Source organism: Bufo bufo, chromosome 1, assembly GCF_905171765.1.
Source record: "Bufo bufo chromosome 1, aBufBuf1.1, whole genome shotgun sequence".
Lineage (NCBI taxonomy): Eukaryota > Metazoa > Chordata > Amphibia > Anura > Bufonidae > Bufo > Bufo bufo.
This window is the reverse complement of record NC_053389.1, coordinates 605,306,254-605,325,320: the sequence shown is the minus strand read 5'-3', so window position 1 is coordinate 605,325,320 and position 19,067 is coordinate 605,306,254. Positions and strand designations below refer to the sequence as shown.

Below are 19,067 nucleotides of genomic sequence, written 5' to 3'. Positions count from 1 at the left end.
GGAGTATTCTGGGAGTTGTAGTTTCAGAACATCTGGAGTGCCAGAGGTTGCTGATCCCTGCCATAGGTTTTCAATTGGATTCAGGTCTGGAGAAAGTGCAGGCCACTCCAGTTGAGGTACCCCTGTCTCCAGCAGCCGTTCCCTAATGATGCGACCTCAATGAGCTGGCACATTCTCATCCATGAAGATGAAATTAGGCCTGTGTTGTTCATGCAGAAGCTGTCACCGCCAGACATCTGAGAAGCTCTGACAGACGTCCTTCAGAACCTCCTGCTTGAGGTTCTTTTGTTTTTCTTTCGTTTTGTCATCTCGTTTCCCTCTCTCAGCTGTCATCTAGTTGCACTGATTGCATCCCTTTAAATCCCCTCCCATACTGCATCACTTATAGCGATAGTGGCGAAAAAAATAGGAAGGCGCTCATAGGGTAATAGGTTCAATTAAAGATATGAAATCAAAACATCGAAAATTATGCTCACCTTCTGGTGTTGTGCATACGTAGGCACAACACTCGTGAGAACAAGGGGTCGGTGCAGCCGGTATCTTCTCAGTCCTCGTCGGTGGAGTAGCCTAAGCTCCAGAGGAGTGATATATATTGCAAACAGAAAAAGATTGATGGTGCACTGGTGTGGTGCACCAATTGATACCTTCCGGCGCAAAAACACGACCTCGGTGGATAGATAAGGGGGTCTTTTATTGATGATAGACAACGCGTTTCGGAGTTGGTACACTCCTTTTTCAAGTCTAGGAAATCACAGGTTTAAAGGGGTGGAGGTTTTTTGGTACAGAATAAAAATAAATGACATTATATAAAATGTATACACGTGTTAAAAATGGATTAGGAGTAGATGTGCACGTAGGAATCTGTGCGCATATACAAGTCAAATAAAACGCAAGAGCACTAAAATGCGTCGTTTGGAGAAATTGGAATTGTCCACACATGGATGATAACACAAATGAGGACGGGTAAGGAGTTGATAGTATAGTAAATTAATATTATGACGTGATAAAACTAAAATAAATTAAATAAAAATAAAATAAAATACATAGAGAGATGTGTGTATATGGGGGGATGCATGCAAAAACACATGCAAGCGCATGCGTGGCCGCATGTGTAATTACATATAGGGCTGGAGTCACTTTTGGAAATAAAAAGTTAATTAATTAAAATAGGCTGGAGTGCCATAGATATGGTGGTATATATCATATATAAATCAATAACGATGGTCATCATAAACGATACCACAAATGTGATGGTGTAGCTGATAGTAGTGGTCGGATCGCTGTGTATACACATCTATAAGATGTATCCTAGTTTGGCATGGAGTATGGAGATCTATACGTGCATAGTAACAATAATAACAAGCATGCACATATACAAACAGATGTGCCCACACCTGCACAAGCATGATGGACACAGGAGATATAAGCATGTACACAGATGTGCCCATATCACAACCATGTATAGTAAAAAGCATGGCCAGGGCAACCAGATGAGACTGGGATTGCTGGTCCCACATTAATTCAAACAATAGGAAGGAAAAATAACCAATGGATGATTAAATAGCTGTATAAGTCATAATGCAATAGCCTGAATGAATGGGGGAGATGCAGCGATTGGTATACAGATGGTTCAAACCACTGTAGGATACAGACAGTGCCGACCGGAACGGCACAACTGGGGAGTGAGCCTAAAATGATTTGAATTAGCAAGGTGGGCATGAGGAGATGTGGAGCACAAGGCTGCTGTTCTTACCTGTCGGGTCCGTGCTGGGGCTTGGAGCGCGGCCTTGCACGCCTGCTGGAAGGCGCGCTCAGAAGAGCAGGAGGGAGGGGGCGGAGCTTGAGGTTGACAGCTGTTCAGTCTGTCGGCCCGGAGCTGTCTTAGTGAACAGCGCATGCGCCGAGCGCTGTGTGAAACGCTGGCTCTCTGAGCCACAGGGAAGGGATCGCTCTCAGGGAACATACCCAAAAGGGGTGATAGCTAAATGGGGGACATGAGTGGGGGGGAGTGGTGTGGGGTGGTTTGTAGGCTAAGGGCTGGTTGGGTGATGTGACTGAGAGTATTGGGCAGTTGTGGACTGGATGATAAGGGAAATATGTGATTGGATGGACATGTAAGTGTGAATGTTGGTGGGGTGGGCACAATTGGAATGGGGGAGCATTTGTATTGCCCTGATATATAGATAACTGGTGTAGGGATGAGTATACAACATAGAGGGACTGGTAGGGGGCTGAGCCAGTGGGATGGAACTGGTGTATGGGTACGTGGGTATATATGGGTGATTGGGGGTAAGGGATGATGGCAGGAGGGCTGTGTGCTGAAGGGAAATAATCCTATGTAAAGGGTATGTCGACAAGAGGTATGGGGTGGATGGCAAGTGGCAGCTGGGGAAATTGGTGGTAGAGGACGTGTAGTGTGGTGATGGTAGGGGCTGCGGGAGATGTGAAGTGATTGGAGCATAGCTGATAAGGCAGTGGGCTGATAAGGAAAAATGCATGACCCAGAGCTAGTGGTTGGGAGAGGACTGGTCAAAAACAGTTACTCTCCAGTGATTCGTTTAAACCGTAAGGTTCTATGGTTTGCATTTTGAAAATCCAAAACATTTCTTTCCGTCTCAATTTCTGGAATCTGTTTGAGTGGGTAACCGGAATTTGTTCAATTGGAGTTATGGAGAGGTTTGTTGGGTCTTTATTATGGACCTGGAGGAAATGTCTGGACACACCATGTTTGGTGTAACCATTTGAGATATTCCAACGGTGGTTATTGATCCTTTCTCTCAATGCTTGGGTGGTGCGGCCTATGTATTGTAGTCCGCATGAGCATTCTAATAGATAGATGATATAGCTTGAGGAGCAATTTAAGAAGGATTTTATCTCAAATTGCTCTCCTGTAGAGTTGCTTGAAAATTTTGAGATCCGAGAGGAAATATTCAAGCAACATTTGCAACGGCAGTGTCCACATTTATAACTTCCGAGTAGTTGGGGGAAGAAAGAGATCGGATTTGTTGTGTTCTTTTTGCAGTCCCGTAGACGGCTTGGAGCAATAATATTTTTAAGCGTTTGGGCCCTCCTGAATGTTAATTGGGGTTTTTGTTGAATGTGTTTTTTCAAAAAAGGATCCGCCTGTAAGATATGCCAGTGCTTATTGAGGGTATTCCGCAAGGTATTGTGATTGGTATTATATGTCGTAATGAAGGCAGATTTGAATTTTTCTGCGGCTTTTGAGTCACCTGGTTTGGTTGAGCATGAAGTGAGACACTCTGTTTGGGTGTACCCCTCAGCTCGCTGGTATGCTGCCTCTATAATTTCCCTAGGGTACCCTTTCTTTTGGAATCTTTTTTTGATTACTTGGCTCTGGTTTCTGAAATCTTCATCCTTAGTACAATTTCTGCGTATGCGCTTAAACTGACTGAATGGAATGTTGTTTTTCCATTTTTTGTGATGGGAACTCTGGTAATCCAGATAACTGTTTCCGTCAACTTTTTTGAAAAAAGTTTTGGTCTTAATGACGTTTCCTTCTGAGGATATGACCAAATCTAGATATTCTACGGCCGTCTTTGAGTAATTTGCGGTAAAGGTGAGGTTAAATGTATTGTTGTTTAGATGAGACGTGAAACTGGCAGCGTCTTCCATATTTCCATCCCAAATTAGTAGCAGGTCGTCGATGTATCTCCTATAGAAGATCAGTCGCTTGTGCCAAGGGTGTTTGTTATAAATATATTGGGTCTCAAATCGACCCATATATAGATTTGCGTAGCTCGGCGCGAAACGCGTGCCCATCGCGGTCCCTTTTGTTTGCTTGAATATTTTATTTTCGAAGGTGAAAATGTTGTGGCTCAGAATGAAATCTATACCATCCAGAATGAATTGACTTTGTAGGTCTGGTAGAGTTTCATCCTGTTGGAGAAAAAGCTGTATTGCACTTATGCCCGCTGCATGTGGAATGTTGGAATACAGTGCTGAAACATCGAGTGTTATCCACATGTAGGACTCTTTCCATTTGATGTCTTTCAGGAGGGAGATAAGACTCGCTGAATCCTTCAGATACGATGGTAATTCCATTACATATTTTTGTAGCAAAATGTCAATGTAGTGTGACAGATTGCAGGTTAAGGAAGAGATGCCAGAGATGATGGGTCTCCCCGGCGGATTATTGATAGATTTGTGCACTTTTGGTAGATGGTAGAAGAGAGCCAGGTTTGGATGGTCCACTAGGATGTATTCTTTTTCTTTTTTTGATATGACTCGATTTTTCTCAGCAGTTTCCAGTAGATGGATTAGTACTTTGGTGTCCTCTTTTAGTGTATTTTCCGTCATGACCTGATAGTAGTCTTCATCTCCCAGGATTTTAAATGCTTCATTCAGATAGTCACTTCTATCCTGAATCACAATACCTCCTCCTTTGTCCGCGCTTCTGATCACAATGGACTCGTTATTCGTGAGATCCGTTAGGGCTATCTTCTCCCTCTTGTTGAGGTTATCAGGGATGTTTAGACCTTTGTTGATGGTTCTGATTTCTTTGGTCACCAGGGCAGAGAAGGTTTCTATGTGGTTTCCCCTATGGTATATGGGGTTAAATGTTGATTTAGGTTTAAGCCCCGTGTTGACAACTTTTGGTGTTGTATCTAGGTCCATTGTGGTATTTTCTGGCATTGTTTGCAGTACAATTTTGGGTTTCGATGCTTGGATCTCGAAATGCCGATGTAGCGTTAGTTTGCGGATGAAGGAATTTAGGTCCACAAATAGTTCAAATTCGTTGAATTTGCCAGTGGGGCAGAAGGATAGGCCTTTCTGTAGCAGGCTCGTTTCAGCCTCATTCAGTGGATGTGAAGATAGATTAAAAATACGGACTAGTGCCTCTTCCTGTTTCTCTTCGGGCTTATGTTGCTGGTCACAGTTTTTTTGTTGTTTTTGCTTTGTGAGTTCGCTTGATTTCGCTTTTCCTCCTCGCCGCCCTCTTCTGAGCTTATTCTTCTTTTCAATCCTCTGTTCGGAGCCGGTCGGAAAAAATCCGTGATCACTGTAGTCCCTGAGGGTTGTCGCAGGACGTATACTGCTTCCGGGGTCAGGGCCCCGGGTAGCGGTAAAAAAGACTGCTGATCGATAGGGTCCGGGTTGTCCTCAGTACTGGTGTTGTGGATAGTGATGAGTGAATCTTCAAATGTAGCAGAGCGGTTGGGATCAACTGCTAAATTGTGAGCAATAACTGGAGTAGGAGGCAAAGGGACAATGGGCAAGCAAGGAGAAGTAGGTGAAGGGGGAAGTGGAGGTCGAGCCGCAGTGGAAGGACCAAATATGGTGGCGGGGAGGCTCAAGTGATCAATAGAAGGGTCGCTGGGCTCCATGTGAGATGGCAAAGTACATTGGTTTGGCAAAAGCTTCTGGGGTATTGATTTGTTGGGAGTTTTGGGGGGCGGATCCTTACCTAATTTGTGGTAATTAGTTGAGAGGAGTGGAGGGGGAATGGCAACAGGCTCAGCTGGGGCATGTGCTCCAAAGGCGGGGCTTGGATCCCCATTACGAGGGGGGGGTTCATTAGTGTGTTTCATTCTATTACTATTAATAAAGATATTCCTTTGGTGTTGTGATCTGGTATGTCTGACGTCCTGGTCGAATGGGCGTGGGGGCCTTGATGGCGTATTGAGTGGTTGGTTAGCCCGATAACGGACTCTAGGGGATTGGGTGGCCCTTTGTGCCGGGTTAGACATAGATCGGACACAGTTGAGAAGTGGTGGTATGGTAGAATTGGGGTCAGGCAATTGTTGGTTATTATGTCTGTTTGACCAGAACTTTATGTTATTATTGCAAAAATCAGTTCTGTCTCTATTTAGTTTGAAGGACTTTGTTTCTATGGTTTCTTTTTCATATTTAAGTACTCTAGTGGTAATGAGTCGATCAAACTTGATAAAATCATAATGTGTAGAATGCTGGGCTAGGTTAGCCACATGTTCATCGATCTGTGTTTTAAGTATCTCACAGAGTTGTTTGCGTTTAGTGTGGAGTCTATTTAACATACCCCGGGCACAAATTAGCATATATTCGTCCCATTCTTTTGAAAAAATTGGGTCATTTTTGAAAGCGCTTTCAAAGCGTAGTCTTAGGCCTCTAGGCACAAGGTCCTCCTTGAGGTATAGTTCTAAAAGGAGCCAATCCATGTGATGTTGGATCTCTTCCTTCAGGAGTCTTTCAAGTCCAAAGAACAAATGAAGTAGATCGTTTGATGTAATCTTTGCCTCTGTGGAGTCACTTTCTGGTGGTTGTAGTACGTTGTTTCCATCGTTCTTGTTCTGTGTACTGGTCCAGGTTGACACCAGTATTGTCCGCTGTTGAATTCTTTGGAGGCAGTAGTCCATATTTCGGATCTACAGCTGCCGCTTGTTGCGTGGAGATAAACAGAACCTAGAGCAGCCGTATTCCCAGACCAACGGTGTTAGCCTTAGTTCTGAGAGTCTCAGAAATATACAGCGATAGTGGCGAAAAAAATAGGAAGGCGCACATAGGGTAATAGGTTCAATTAAAGATATGAAATCAAAACATCGAAAATTATGCTCACCTTCTGGTGTTGTGCATACGTAGGCACAACACTCGTGAGAACAAGGGGTCGGTGCAGCCGGTATCTTCTCAGTCCTCGTCGGTGGAGTAGCCTAAGCTCCAGAGGAGTGATATATATTGCAAACAGAAAAAGATTGATGGTGCACTGGTGTGGTGCACCAATTGATACCTTCCGGCGCAAAAACACGACCTCGGTGGATAGATAAGGGGGTCTTTTATTGATGATAGACAACGCGTTTCGGAGTTGGTACACTCCTTTTTCAAGTCTAGGAAATCACAGGTTTAAAGGGGTGGAGGTTTTTTGGTACAGAATAAAAATAAATGACATTATATAAAATGTATACACGTGTTAAAAATGGATTAGGAGTAGATGTGCACGTAGGAATCTGTGCGCATATACAAGTCAAATAAAACGCAAGAGCACTAAAATGCGTCGTTTGGAGAAATTGGAATTGTCCACACATGGATGATAACACAAATGAGGACGGGTAAGGAGTTGATAGTATAGTAAATTAATATTATGACGTGATAAAACTAAAATAAATTAAATAAAAATAAAATAAAATACATAGAGAGATGTGTGTATATGGGGGGATGCATGCAAAAACACATGCAAGCGCATGCGTGGCCGCATGTGTAATTACATATAGGGCTGGAGTCACTTTTGGAAATAAAAAGTTAATTAATTAAAATAGGCTGGAGTGCCATAGATATGGTGGTATATATCATATATAAATCAATAACGATGGTCATCATAAACGATACCACAAATGTGATGGTGTAGCTGATAGTAGTGGTCGGATCGCTGTGTATACACATCTATAAGATGTATCCTAGTTTGGCATGGAGTATGGAGATCTATACGTGCATAGTAACAATAATAACAAGCATGCACATATACAAACAGATGTGCCCACACCTGCACAAGCATGATGGACACAGGAGATATAAGCATGTACACAGATGTGCCCATATCACAACCATGTATAGTAAAAAGCATGGCCAGGGCAACCAGATGAGACTGGGATTGCTGGTCCCACATTAATTCAAACAATAGGAAGGAAAAATAACCAATGGATGAGCCAGCGTTTCACACAGCGCTCGGCGCATGCGCTGTTCACTAAGACAGCTCCGGGCCGACAGACTGAACAGCTGTCAACCTCAAGCTCCGCCCCCTCCCTCCTGCTCTTCTGAGCGCGCCTTCCAGCAGGCGTGCAAGGCCGCGCTCCAAGCCCCAGCACGGACCCGACAGGTAAGAACAGCAGCCTTGTGCTCCACATCTCCTCATGCCCACCTTGCTAATTCAAATCATTTTAGGCTCACTCCCCAGTTGTGCCGTTCCGGTCGGCACTGTCTGTATCCTACAGTGGTTTGAACCATCTGTATACCAATCGCTGCATCTCCCCCATTCATTCAGGCTATTGCATTATGACTTATACAGCTATTTAATCATCCATTGGTTATTTTTCCTTCCTATTGTTTGAATTAATGTGGGACCAGCAATCCCAGTCTCATCTGGTTGCCCTGGCCATGCTTTTTACTATACATGGTTGTGATATGGGCACATCTGTGTACATGCTTATATCTCCTGTGTCCATCATGCTTGTGCAGGTGTGGGCACATCTGTTTGTATATGTGCATGCTTGTTATTATTGTTACTATGCACGTATAGATCTCCATACTCCATGCCAAACTAGGATACATCTTATAGATGTGTATACACAGCGATCCGACCACTACTATCAGCTACACCATCACATTTGTGGTATCGTTTATGATGACCATCGTTATTGATTTATATATGATATATACCACCATATCTATGGCACTCCAGCCTATTTTAATTAATTAACTTTTTATTTCCAAAAGTGACTCCAGCCCTATATGTAATTACACATGCGGCCACGCATGCGCTTGCATGTGTTTTTGCATGCATCCCCCCATATACACACATCTCTCTATGTATTTTATTTTATTTTTATTTAATTTATTTTAGTTTTATCACGTCATAATATTAATTTACTATACTATCAACTCCTTACCCGTCCTCATTTGTGTTATCATCCATGTGTGGACAATTCCAATTTCTCCAAACGACGCATTTTAGTGCTCTTGCGTTTTATTTGACTTGTATATGCGCACAGATTCCTACGTGCACATCTACTCCTAATCCATTTTTAACACGTGTATACATTTTATATAATGTCATTTATTTTTATTCTGTACCAAAAAACCTCCACCCCTTTAAACCTGTGATTTCCTAGACTTGAAAAAGGAGTGTACCAACTCCGAAACGCGTTGTCTATCATCAATAAAAGACCCCCTTATCTATCCACCGAGGTCGTGTTTTTGCGCCGGAAGGTATCAATTGGTGCACCACACCAGTGCACCATCAATCTTTTTCTGTTTGCCATACTGCATCACTTTGCGGTTTATACAACTTCCTGGAGTGTGCTGATGCTAGAAGCTGTTTCTGCTGCACCCACAAGATAAGTCTGTTTCTTTATTCCTGTTTTCCTGTGGGCTTGATGCTAGGTGACCCTGACTCCCTCCGTATTAAGTGTAGGGAGCTGGTGGTCGTGTCCCCTCACTATTATAGGGTGTTCAGGTGTCATACAGTCGAGGAACGAGGGTATGCAGTTTTCTACCATTGAGATTTTTGCATATGCTGAGCAGTTAGGGAGAGAGCTAGGCTTGTTACAGGGCTTACCCTTCTGTTCCTTAGTTTTGGATCAAGTCAGTCTGATCTTCATTTGTGTCTTCTAGTTTTCTGTAACACCATCCGTGACAGAAGCACAATGATTGGATTAATGCGGTTATTCAAGTAGTATGGGCTTCTCACTTACCAGTCACAAAGTGTAGGGCAGTTCTGTATTGACTAGACACACCTGCCCACACTGTAACACCACTACCAGATGCTGGTGACAACAGTGGCTGATGGTGCTCTCCTTGAGGTCTCCAACAACTCATTACATGCAAACTTAGATATTTCAAACCTTTATTTGTTATAATTTGGATGATTATGGCTTACAGTTTATGAAAACCCCAAATTCACAGTCTCAGAAGATTAGAATATTACATGAAATCAATAAAAAAAGGATGTTACATAGAAAAATGTAGGACCACTGAAAAGTATAATCATGCATATGTACTCAGTACTTGGTTTGGGCCCCTTTTGTATCAATTACTTCCTCAATGCGGCGTGGCATGGATGCTAGCAGCCTATGGCACTGCTGAGGTGTTATGGAAGAGCAACATGATTCAATAGCACCCTTCAGCTTTTCTGCATTGTTCAGTCTCATGTCTATCATCTTTCTCTTGGCAATGCCCCATAAATTCTCTATGGGGTTCAGGTCAGGTGAGTTTGTTGGCCAATCAAGCACCGTAATCCCATAGTCATTGAACCTGGTTTTGGTACTTCTGGCAGTGTGGGCAGGTGCCAAGTCCTGCTGGAAAATGAAGTCACCATCTCCATAAAGCTCATCTGCGGAAGGAAGCATGAAGTGCTCCAAAATCTCCTGGTAGACGGCTGTGTTGACTCTGGACTTAATGAAGCACAGTGGACCAACATCAGCAGATGACATGGCTCCCAAAATCAACACAGACTGTGGAAACTTCACACTGGACTTCAAGCATTTTGCATTGTGTGCCTCTCCATTCTTCCTCCACTCTGGTCCTTGGTTTCCAAATGAGATGCAAAAGTTGCTCTCATCAGAAACGAGGACTTTGGACCACTGAGCAACAGTTCTTTTTTTTCTTTAGCCCAGGTAAGACGCTTCTGACGTTGTTTGTTGTTCAGGAGAGGCTTGACAAGAGGAATATGACATTTGAAGCCCATGTCCAGGATCAGTCTGTGTGTGGTGGCTCTTGATGCACTAACTCCAGCCTCAGTCCACTCCTTGTGTAAGTCCCCAACACTTTTGAATGGCTTTTTCCTGACAATCCTCTCCGGGCTGCGGACATCCCTGCTGCTTGTGCACCTTTGGATTGTGATTCCTACTGAACCAGACTGAGAGACAATTTAAAGGCACAGGAACCCTTTGCAGGTGTTATGGATTAATTAGCTGACTAGAGTGTGACACTTTGAGCCTAGAATATTGAACCTTTTCACAAAATTCAAATTTTCGGAGATTGTGACTTTGGGGTTTTCATAAACTGTAAGCCATAATTATCCAAATTATAACAAATAAAGGCTTGAAATATCTCGCTTTGCATGTAATGAGTCTCTCATATGTTAGTTTCACCTTTTATATTGCATTAGGGTTTGTTCACACGAACGTGTGCTGCCAGTTGCTGTATTGCGGACCGCAATACACCGGCACCGTTCCGTGTGCATTCCACATTACGGATCCATTCACTTCAATGGGTCCGCAAATCCGGAGATGCGGAACGGAAGCACGGAATGGAACACTACGGAACCACTACGGAGTGCTTCCTGGGGTTGGCAAGAGATTGGCTTAGAGTCTCCAACTGGCTCATCTGTGTTGTTTTTGCTGATCATTGATTGAGAAGAGGTAAGGAATTCGGTCAGCTGTTTGCTATTGTGCGTTTGCTAATGAGCCTAGCTCACTAAGGTGTTACATTTGTTGCTGGGGGAGGAGTTTGGGAAGGAGTGTGTGTATATATAGAGACAGACTCATTAGCTGGCCTAATTCATTAGCTGAAAGTACTACATTAAGTACTAGTAAAGAGATATTGCAGGAGATAGTCAGGAGGTAGGCTGGAAGGTGGAAACAATACAAAAAAAAAAGGTAAGATTTGTTTGATTTAAAGTTACAAATTTATTTTTTTATTTTTTTCTCCTCTTTAAAATGGCAGACTTGGTTCAGTGCAGGAATTGTTGTGCATTTATTTCATGTTCCACTCTTTGGAGATTCGGATGCTGTCAGATCTGTAGACAGTTCTCCTTACTGCAGCAGGAAATTGCATTTTTGAAAGCTGAAATATTTAAATTATCTGTTAAACAAACTCCAGCTAGGACTGCTGCAATGCCACTGCCACAGAGGACCCCCAGAAATGGCAGATGGGTTAATGTAGGTTCTGGAAGTCTTAGAGTGGTGGATAGAAGACATGTCCCACAGTCGGTGGTTCTCCATAATTCATTTGCAGCACTCTCAGAATGTAAGGACAACATGGATATGGACTCAAGCACAGAGGGTGAGAAACCATCGACTCCTATGTCTAATGTATGCAACAAAAAAGATAAAGTGAAGTCTCAAAGGATGCAGCTGTTGCTGGGTGATTCAATCATAAGAAGTGTGGAGCTTAAAGAAAATGGTTTTGTGAGATGTCTCCCTGGGGCTACTGCTAGAAGAGATAGAAGACGTATTATTAATATTGTTAAGCAAGCAAAGCAGGAAGGGGACGTGGATGTTCTTGTCCATCTAGGGACAAATGACCTGGCTTGCAATGAAGTGTCAGAGGTGAAAAAATCTTTTATCACACTTGGTAATGACGTACAGGATTTTGCATCCACCATTTCATTTTCTGAAGTTCTGCCTGTGCATAATGTTCAGAATGATAGGCAGAGGCGCATAAAGGAGTTCAACATATGGCTTGGTAAATGGTGTCAAGAGCAAGGATTTGGCTTTGTTTCTCATGATAGCTCTACTTGGAATAGAAAGGAACTGTACAAAAAAGATGGTTTGCATCTTTCTCTCAAAGGAACAAATGTACTTAGTGAACAACTCCAAGAATTTGCGAAAGAGTATTTAAACTAGGAAGGGGGGGCAAAAGAGTGAAAATAAAAGAGTCCAATTGCCCCCCGAAACAATGCCAGAACAGGCCAGAAGCACTGAGGTTAAGAAATGATAAGCTCAGAGTCCTGTCTACAAATGCTCGCAGTTTAGGTAAAAAATCAATGAACTTGGGTCAATAATGGCATCTGAGAATGTAGATTTAGTGGCTGTTACGGAGACATGGTTTAATGAAAGAAATGACTGGGACATAACCATACCAGGGTACTCTTTATACAGAAGAGACAGAGAAGGCAAGAAAGGAGGAGGAGTGGCCCTGTATGTGAAAGATAGCATTAAATCTAACCTAATACAAGTTGGTGAGGCCAACATAGAGTCAGTTTGGGTTACGTTGCAGTTTGCTAACCATGCAGTAACTCATGTAGGTGTGATATATAGACCACCTGGTCAAGTTAAAGAACTAGATGATCTACTAGTTGAAGAAATAGCTAAAATGACAATGAAAGGAGAAGTTATCATTATGGGAGATTTCAATCTTCCAGATATAAACTGGAAAACCAAAATAGCAAGTTCTACCAGGAGTACAGATATTCTAAATTCCCTACTGGGGTTATCTCTACAACAAGTGGTTGAGGAGCCAACCCGGAGGGAGGCCATTTTGGATTTGGTATTCACAAACGGGGATTCGGTATATGATGTCATTGTAGGCGAAACCTTGGGATCTAGTGATCACCAGTCAGTGTGGTTTAATATAAGAACTGTGAAAGAGTCCCACCACACAAAAACAAAAGTTTTAGATTTTAGAAAAACAGACTTTTCAAAAATGAAATTAGTCATAAATGAGTCCTTATCAGACTGGAACGGATTACATGGAGTCCAGGAGAAATGGGACTACTTAAAAGGTGCATTATTGAAGGCAACAGAAAATTGCATTAGACTCGTCAGTAAAAGCAAAAAAAGGAGGAGACCAATGTGGTACTCAGCAGAAGTGGCCCAAATCATTAAAAATAAAAAGCTAGCATTTTGTAATTATAAAAAAACCCAGAGCAATGAAGATAAGGAAATCTACAAGATTAGGCAGAGAGAGGCCAAGCAAGTTATAAGAACTTCTAAAGCGCAGGCAGAAGAAAAACTAGCTCAGTCTATGAAAAAAGGGGATAAGACATTCTTTAGATATATAAATGAAAAAAGGAAATTAAAACAAGGAATAACTAAATTAAAAACAAAGGACGGAAGGTATGTAGAAGAGAATAAAGGGCTAGCCGACTGCCTTAATGAATACTTCTGTTCAGTTTTTACAAAAGAAAAAGGAGAAGGACCTTCACTAGAAAGAATGACTATTAAATCGTTTGATGCATGTATCTTTACAGAGGAAGATGTTCTAAGTTTGCTGTCTAAGGTGAAGACAGATAAGTCACAGGGGCCTGATGAGATACACCCAAAATTATTAAAAGAGCTTAGTGGTGAGCTGGCAAAACCGTTAACAGATTTATTTAACCAATCATTAGTAACAGGAGTCGTCCCGGAAGATTGGAAATTGGCAAATGTCGTGCCCATTCACAAGAAAGGTAGTAGGGAGGAATCGAGCAACTATAGACCAGTGAGTCTGACATCAATAGTAGGCAAATTAATGGAAACCCTATTAAAGGATAGGATTGTGGAACATCTAAAATCCCATGGATTGCAAGATGAAAAACAACATGGGTTTACTTCAGGGAGATCATGTCAAACAAATCTTATAGATTTTTTTGACTGGGTGAATAAAATAATAGACGGTGGAGGTGCAGTAGACATCGCATATCTAGATTTTAGTAAGGCTTTTGACACTGTCCCACATAGAAGACTTATCTTTCTTTCAAATTTCTTTTTATTAAGCATAATAAATCGAAATATACACTTATAAACATAAAGGACAACATGTCCAAGGATCATAAAGCAGAGCATTTACATAGAAAAACTCGACAATGGCGCGCATATGAAGTACACATACATACAATACCTCATGTGAAAACCACGACAAATGATGTATGCACTTAGAAGGAAACAAGGGTGACCATGTTAATCTAAGAGGAATAGAGATTTTAAAACAAGTACTCCTAGGATTTACCCAACCACTTAGCCCAGGTTGTCAGATACTTATCGTGTGACAATGTCTCCCAACTAGTCAGCTCCTCAAATCTGCAGATCTCGTGCACCTTCTCCCTCCACATCTGCACCGTAGGAGGCTGAACCGAGAGCCACTTTAATGGGATTAAAAGTTTCGCAGCTGAGATAAGGTGTGATAATAGGGAGTGTTTGCTAAGGGGGCAATTGAGATCAGAAAAATTTAGAAGAACAGCTGTGGGTGTTAGGGCTGTACTGGCCGGACATATTTTCCTTATTTCGCTAGCCACATCATCCCAAAAAGGGCGGATATCCGGGCAGGACCACCAAACATGCAAAGCTGTACCTTTTCCCGTCAAACACCTCCAACAGTTCTCAGATGCCCCAGGGAACATTCTGCTTAATACATCCGGTGTGCGGTACCACCTTGTAACTATCTTGAACGCGTTCTCTTGTATGGATATGCAGCGGGAGAAACCATGAGAGTGGCTCAAGATCCTTTTCACATCACCATCTGAGAATTGCATATTAAGTTCAGATTCCCACTGGGTAATGTAATGAGGTCTACCCGAATCCCCCAGGTCCAGAGTCTTGTTATATATGTTTGAAAGTAATTTACTTCTAGGGCTAGGGGACTGGAGAACGACATCATACCAAGATGGAATGTACTCCTCCTTAGGGGCGGTGTTCAAGTAGGCTACGCAAATTTTCCTGAAATGTAAGTAATGTAGGTGAGACCAATTGCACGCCCCGAAGGACTTTTTCAAGGACTCTAAGTCAGGGACCTTATCGCCCTTCAACACATCACCTACAGCAACGTTACCAAGGCCAGACCATATGTTAAGAACATCTACATAACCTGGGTTCAGATGATATGGAATTAGGCGGATTGGTGTGAAAGGGGTAAGTCCCCTTGGAAGCGACAGTAGAGACGCAAATTTCTTCCATTCCCTACAGATCCCAACAAATGAGGGGCTAGCTAGGTTGTCACCCCCTACCATAGAGGGCGAGGACTCCCAGAGTTTAATCAGTTCCCCAGGCTCCCACGAAATATTAGCTATCTGGCAGCCTAGTTTAGGAGAATGAGGGTTGAGAATTTCTGAATGGAGTCTCATCAGATTGGCCAAATAATAACTTCTGATGTCTGGGAGGCCAAACCCACCCCTGGCAATAGGCTGGGACAAACGGCTGTATGAAAGTCTCGGCTTCAACCTCTTCCACACGAAGGAAGAAAAAAGTTTCTGGATCTGAGAAAGGTAGGAAGCTGGAAGGGAAATCGGAAGGGTTTGGAACAGATACAGTAGCTTAGGGAGGACGTACGTTTTTAAAAGGTTTTTCCTACCTATCCAGGACAGAAAGGGAATTTTGAGGTTCTCTAATTGTGCTTTAATGTCCGACAATAGGGGCAAATAGTTTGAATGGTACAGCTGACTAGGGGAGGGCGTTAAATTGACGCCCAGATATTTAATATGAGTTGTAGACCAGAGGAAGGGGTAAGAGGATGAAAGGCTAGATAAGGTCTTCCTAGGGAGATTAATGCCCATGGCTGAACATTTAGCCAAATTGACTTTGAAATTAGAGAGATGACCGAATTCGTCTAACAATCTCAAAACCTCTGGGAAAGCAGTGACCGGGTCCGACATTATAAGCAGCATATCATCTGCAAAGGCCGCCACACAGTGGCTAGTGGAGCCGACTTTTAACCCCTTAATAACGTTACTTTGCTTAATTTTTTGAACAAGGGCTTCTAGGCAGAGGATGAAGAGGGATGGGGACAATGGGCACCCCTGTCGAGTTCCGTTAGAGATGTCAAAATAAGGGGACAAAACACCATTAACCCTTACCCGGGCATGGGGAGCCGAGTACAGGGACAGCACAGCTCCCACGAATTTAGGATGGAAACCAAATCTGATGAGAGCAGCCTCCATAAAACCCCAATCCACCCTATCGAAGGCCTTTTCGGCATCGGTACTCAATAGAGCCAGACTACTTTTAGTTCGTAGAGCATGTTGGATTAGCATCTGAACCCTAAATGTGCTGTCCCTGCACTCACGCCCACCCACGAAGCCGGACTGGTCAGAAGAGATTAGAGATTTCAAGAAGGGGGCTATTCTGTAAGCCAACAATTTGGCCCACAATTTTATGTCGGCGTTTAGAAGGGATATAGGTCTATAACTAGAAGGGATTACTGGATCTTTATTAGGTTTTGGAAGGACCACAATATGAGCCTCCAGAGCCTGTCTAGCAGGAGGAGCACCATCTAGCATAGAATTAAAATAAGACACCAGGTGAGGTCCCAGTATTTGAAAAAATTTCTTATAGTACGAAATTGGGAGGCCATCGGGGCCAGGGCTTTTACCCGAGGGGGTGGAGGAGAGGATTTTCTGAATCTCTGAAAGGGATGTGGGGGAGGTCAAGGATTCACTGTCTGCCAATGACAGTTTTGGTAAATTGAGCGAGGATAGGAAAGAGTTGGTAAGGGTGTTTCTGTCCTGGATAGTATCAGGAGATTCCTTCCCCCGGAGGTTATATAGGGCAGAGTAGTAGGAAGTAAAAATCCCAGCTATACCTGGGGTGTCTACAACTGTCTCATTTCTATCATTGCACATCTTGGCAATATAGGATTGATCATTTCTCTGTTTGATTTGGGCTGACAGTAATCTATTACCTCTATTTCCATGAGCATATTGCCGGTGACGGATTTTTAGATAAGCCTTAGCAGCCTTAACATTCAGAAGGTCTTTCAGCTCCCTCCTTAATGCAGTCAGAGCCTTCAAATCAGTATCTGATATAGATCGTTTGTGTGCTTGTTCAAGAGAAGAGATCTCTAAAAGTAGGGAATTTAGACGACTGTCCCTCTTCTTCTTTAAAAATGCACCTAATGCTATAAATTCTCCCCGCACAACAGCCTTATGGGCCTCCCATACTGAAGCTGAAGCTACACCAGCTTGGGCATTAATAGAAAAATATTCTGTCAGCTTTCCCTCAAACGAGATGGTGTCCGCCTGAGAATTCAAAAGTGTAGGATTCAGGGACCAAACCCACTCCTTCCCAGATACTCCAGGGGCTATAAATGTAAAAGAAACCGGAGCGTGATCCGAGATAGTGATATTATGAATTATAGCATTCCTGATCTGAGGCAATAACCTGTCAGAGACAAAAAAGTAATCCAGGCGTTGGAAGGATTTATGGGGATGAGAATAGTAGGAATAATCTCTTTTATCGGCGTTCAGAGTTCTCCACACATCGCACAGACCCATATTCCTGAGCTTGCTAAGAATCCCCTTTAGTACACCGGCAGAGATCGCAGATTTGTTAGCAGAGGTGTCCAAAAGGGGGTTCAACGCTAAGTTCATATCTCCACCCACTATCAATATACCTGAGGCAAAAATGGAAATCTTGTGAAGAATCTTGGATAGCCATTTGGGGGTATGGTTATTGGGGGCATATAGGTTGCAAAGGGTAACTTCAACGCCTCCCAAGGTACCCTTTAGAAGAAGAAATCTGCCTTCAGGGTCTGCTAATTCCGCTGTTACACATAGGGGGACATCTTTATGAATTCCGATGCTAACCCCTCTAGTAGCCGCAGAGGAATTACACGCGTGATACCAATGCTGAAAGGAGGAGCGTGCCAGGCTGGGAACCTGACCACTCCTGAAATGAGTCTCTTGCAGCATAGCTATCTGCGTCCTATTCGCCCTCAGCAATTGGAAGATGCGGCTCCTCTTAATAGGATTATTACCTCCGTTAACATTAAAGGTGGTCACATTAAGTTTTAGGTCAGACATCTATGATTTTAAAACTAGATCGCGGGCTGTCTGAAGTTTGCTCTATGATCCAACAAAAAATACAAACAAAAATCAACAGGAGCCTATTGGAACTTAGGCCCCGCTTAAGCGCATACCAGGTATACACACAGTCATGTGGGTTGGGGAGAACAACCATATGTAGCCTGATCTGCCCAAGCCTCGTGATCCAAGCCTGTGACAGAAAGAAGTCAAATGAACCAACATCATCATTGGAATAGTGAACAAGGAAAATACCAGAACATTTTGTTTGCAGGCCCTGATGGACTGCAAAAGGAAGACCGGAGCTGCAGGGTGCAAGGAATATGTGGAAAGTAAGGAAGGGAAGAAAGGGAAGTGGGCTGGAGGGGGAGGGGGAGGGGGGGGGGGGGGGGAAACACAGCTAGAATCAGACTAACTTCAAACAAGAGCAGCCGGTCACATTAGGTATCTGAAAAACAGGCACATCTAGGTGCCACATTCAGTAAAGTGAAAAAACATAAAATGGCTTATAGCTAAATCAATCATTAGCGTCCATCCTAGAGGGGCCTCCGTTTCTTCTGGTCTTTTGCTTCTTAACTGTAGACCATTTCGACGGGATCTGCAACGGTGGCAAATCTTCCTCTAGTGGGATCGGCAACCATGAGGACAGGGCCATAGGCTCCAGATTAAGTGGCATCCAAATCTGTCGGAGATCCTCTGGCGTGCGAATCGTAAAACGCTTATTCCCATGAGTGATGAGGAGGCCAAAGGGAAATAACCAGCGATAAGCAATTTTTGAGGAGCGCAGCGTGTCCGTGAGGGGTTTTAACTGCCGCCTCTTTTGCAGAGTAGAAGAGGCAATGTCCTGATATATCTGGACCTTTGAGCCCAGCAGTTGGATTTCTCCCATCGATCTGGCTTTCTGTAATATGGCCTCAGTATCTCTGAA

General features: G+C 43.1%; 1 protein-coding gene across 1 annotated transcript in view; it reads left to right on the top strand.

Annotated features, from left to right (window-relative positions):
* The window catches only part of LOC120985580 (very-long-chain 3-oxoacyl-CoA reductase-like), a 95,456-nt gene that overhangs the window by 73,038 nt on the left and 3,351 nt on the right, over positions 1-19,067 (top strand). The window lies entirely within an intron of this gene.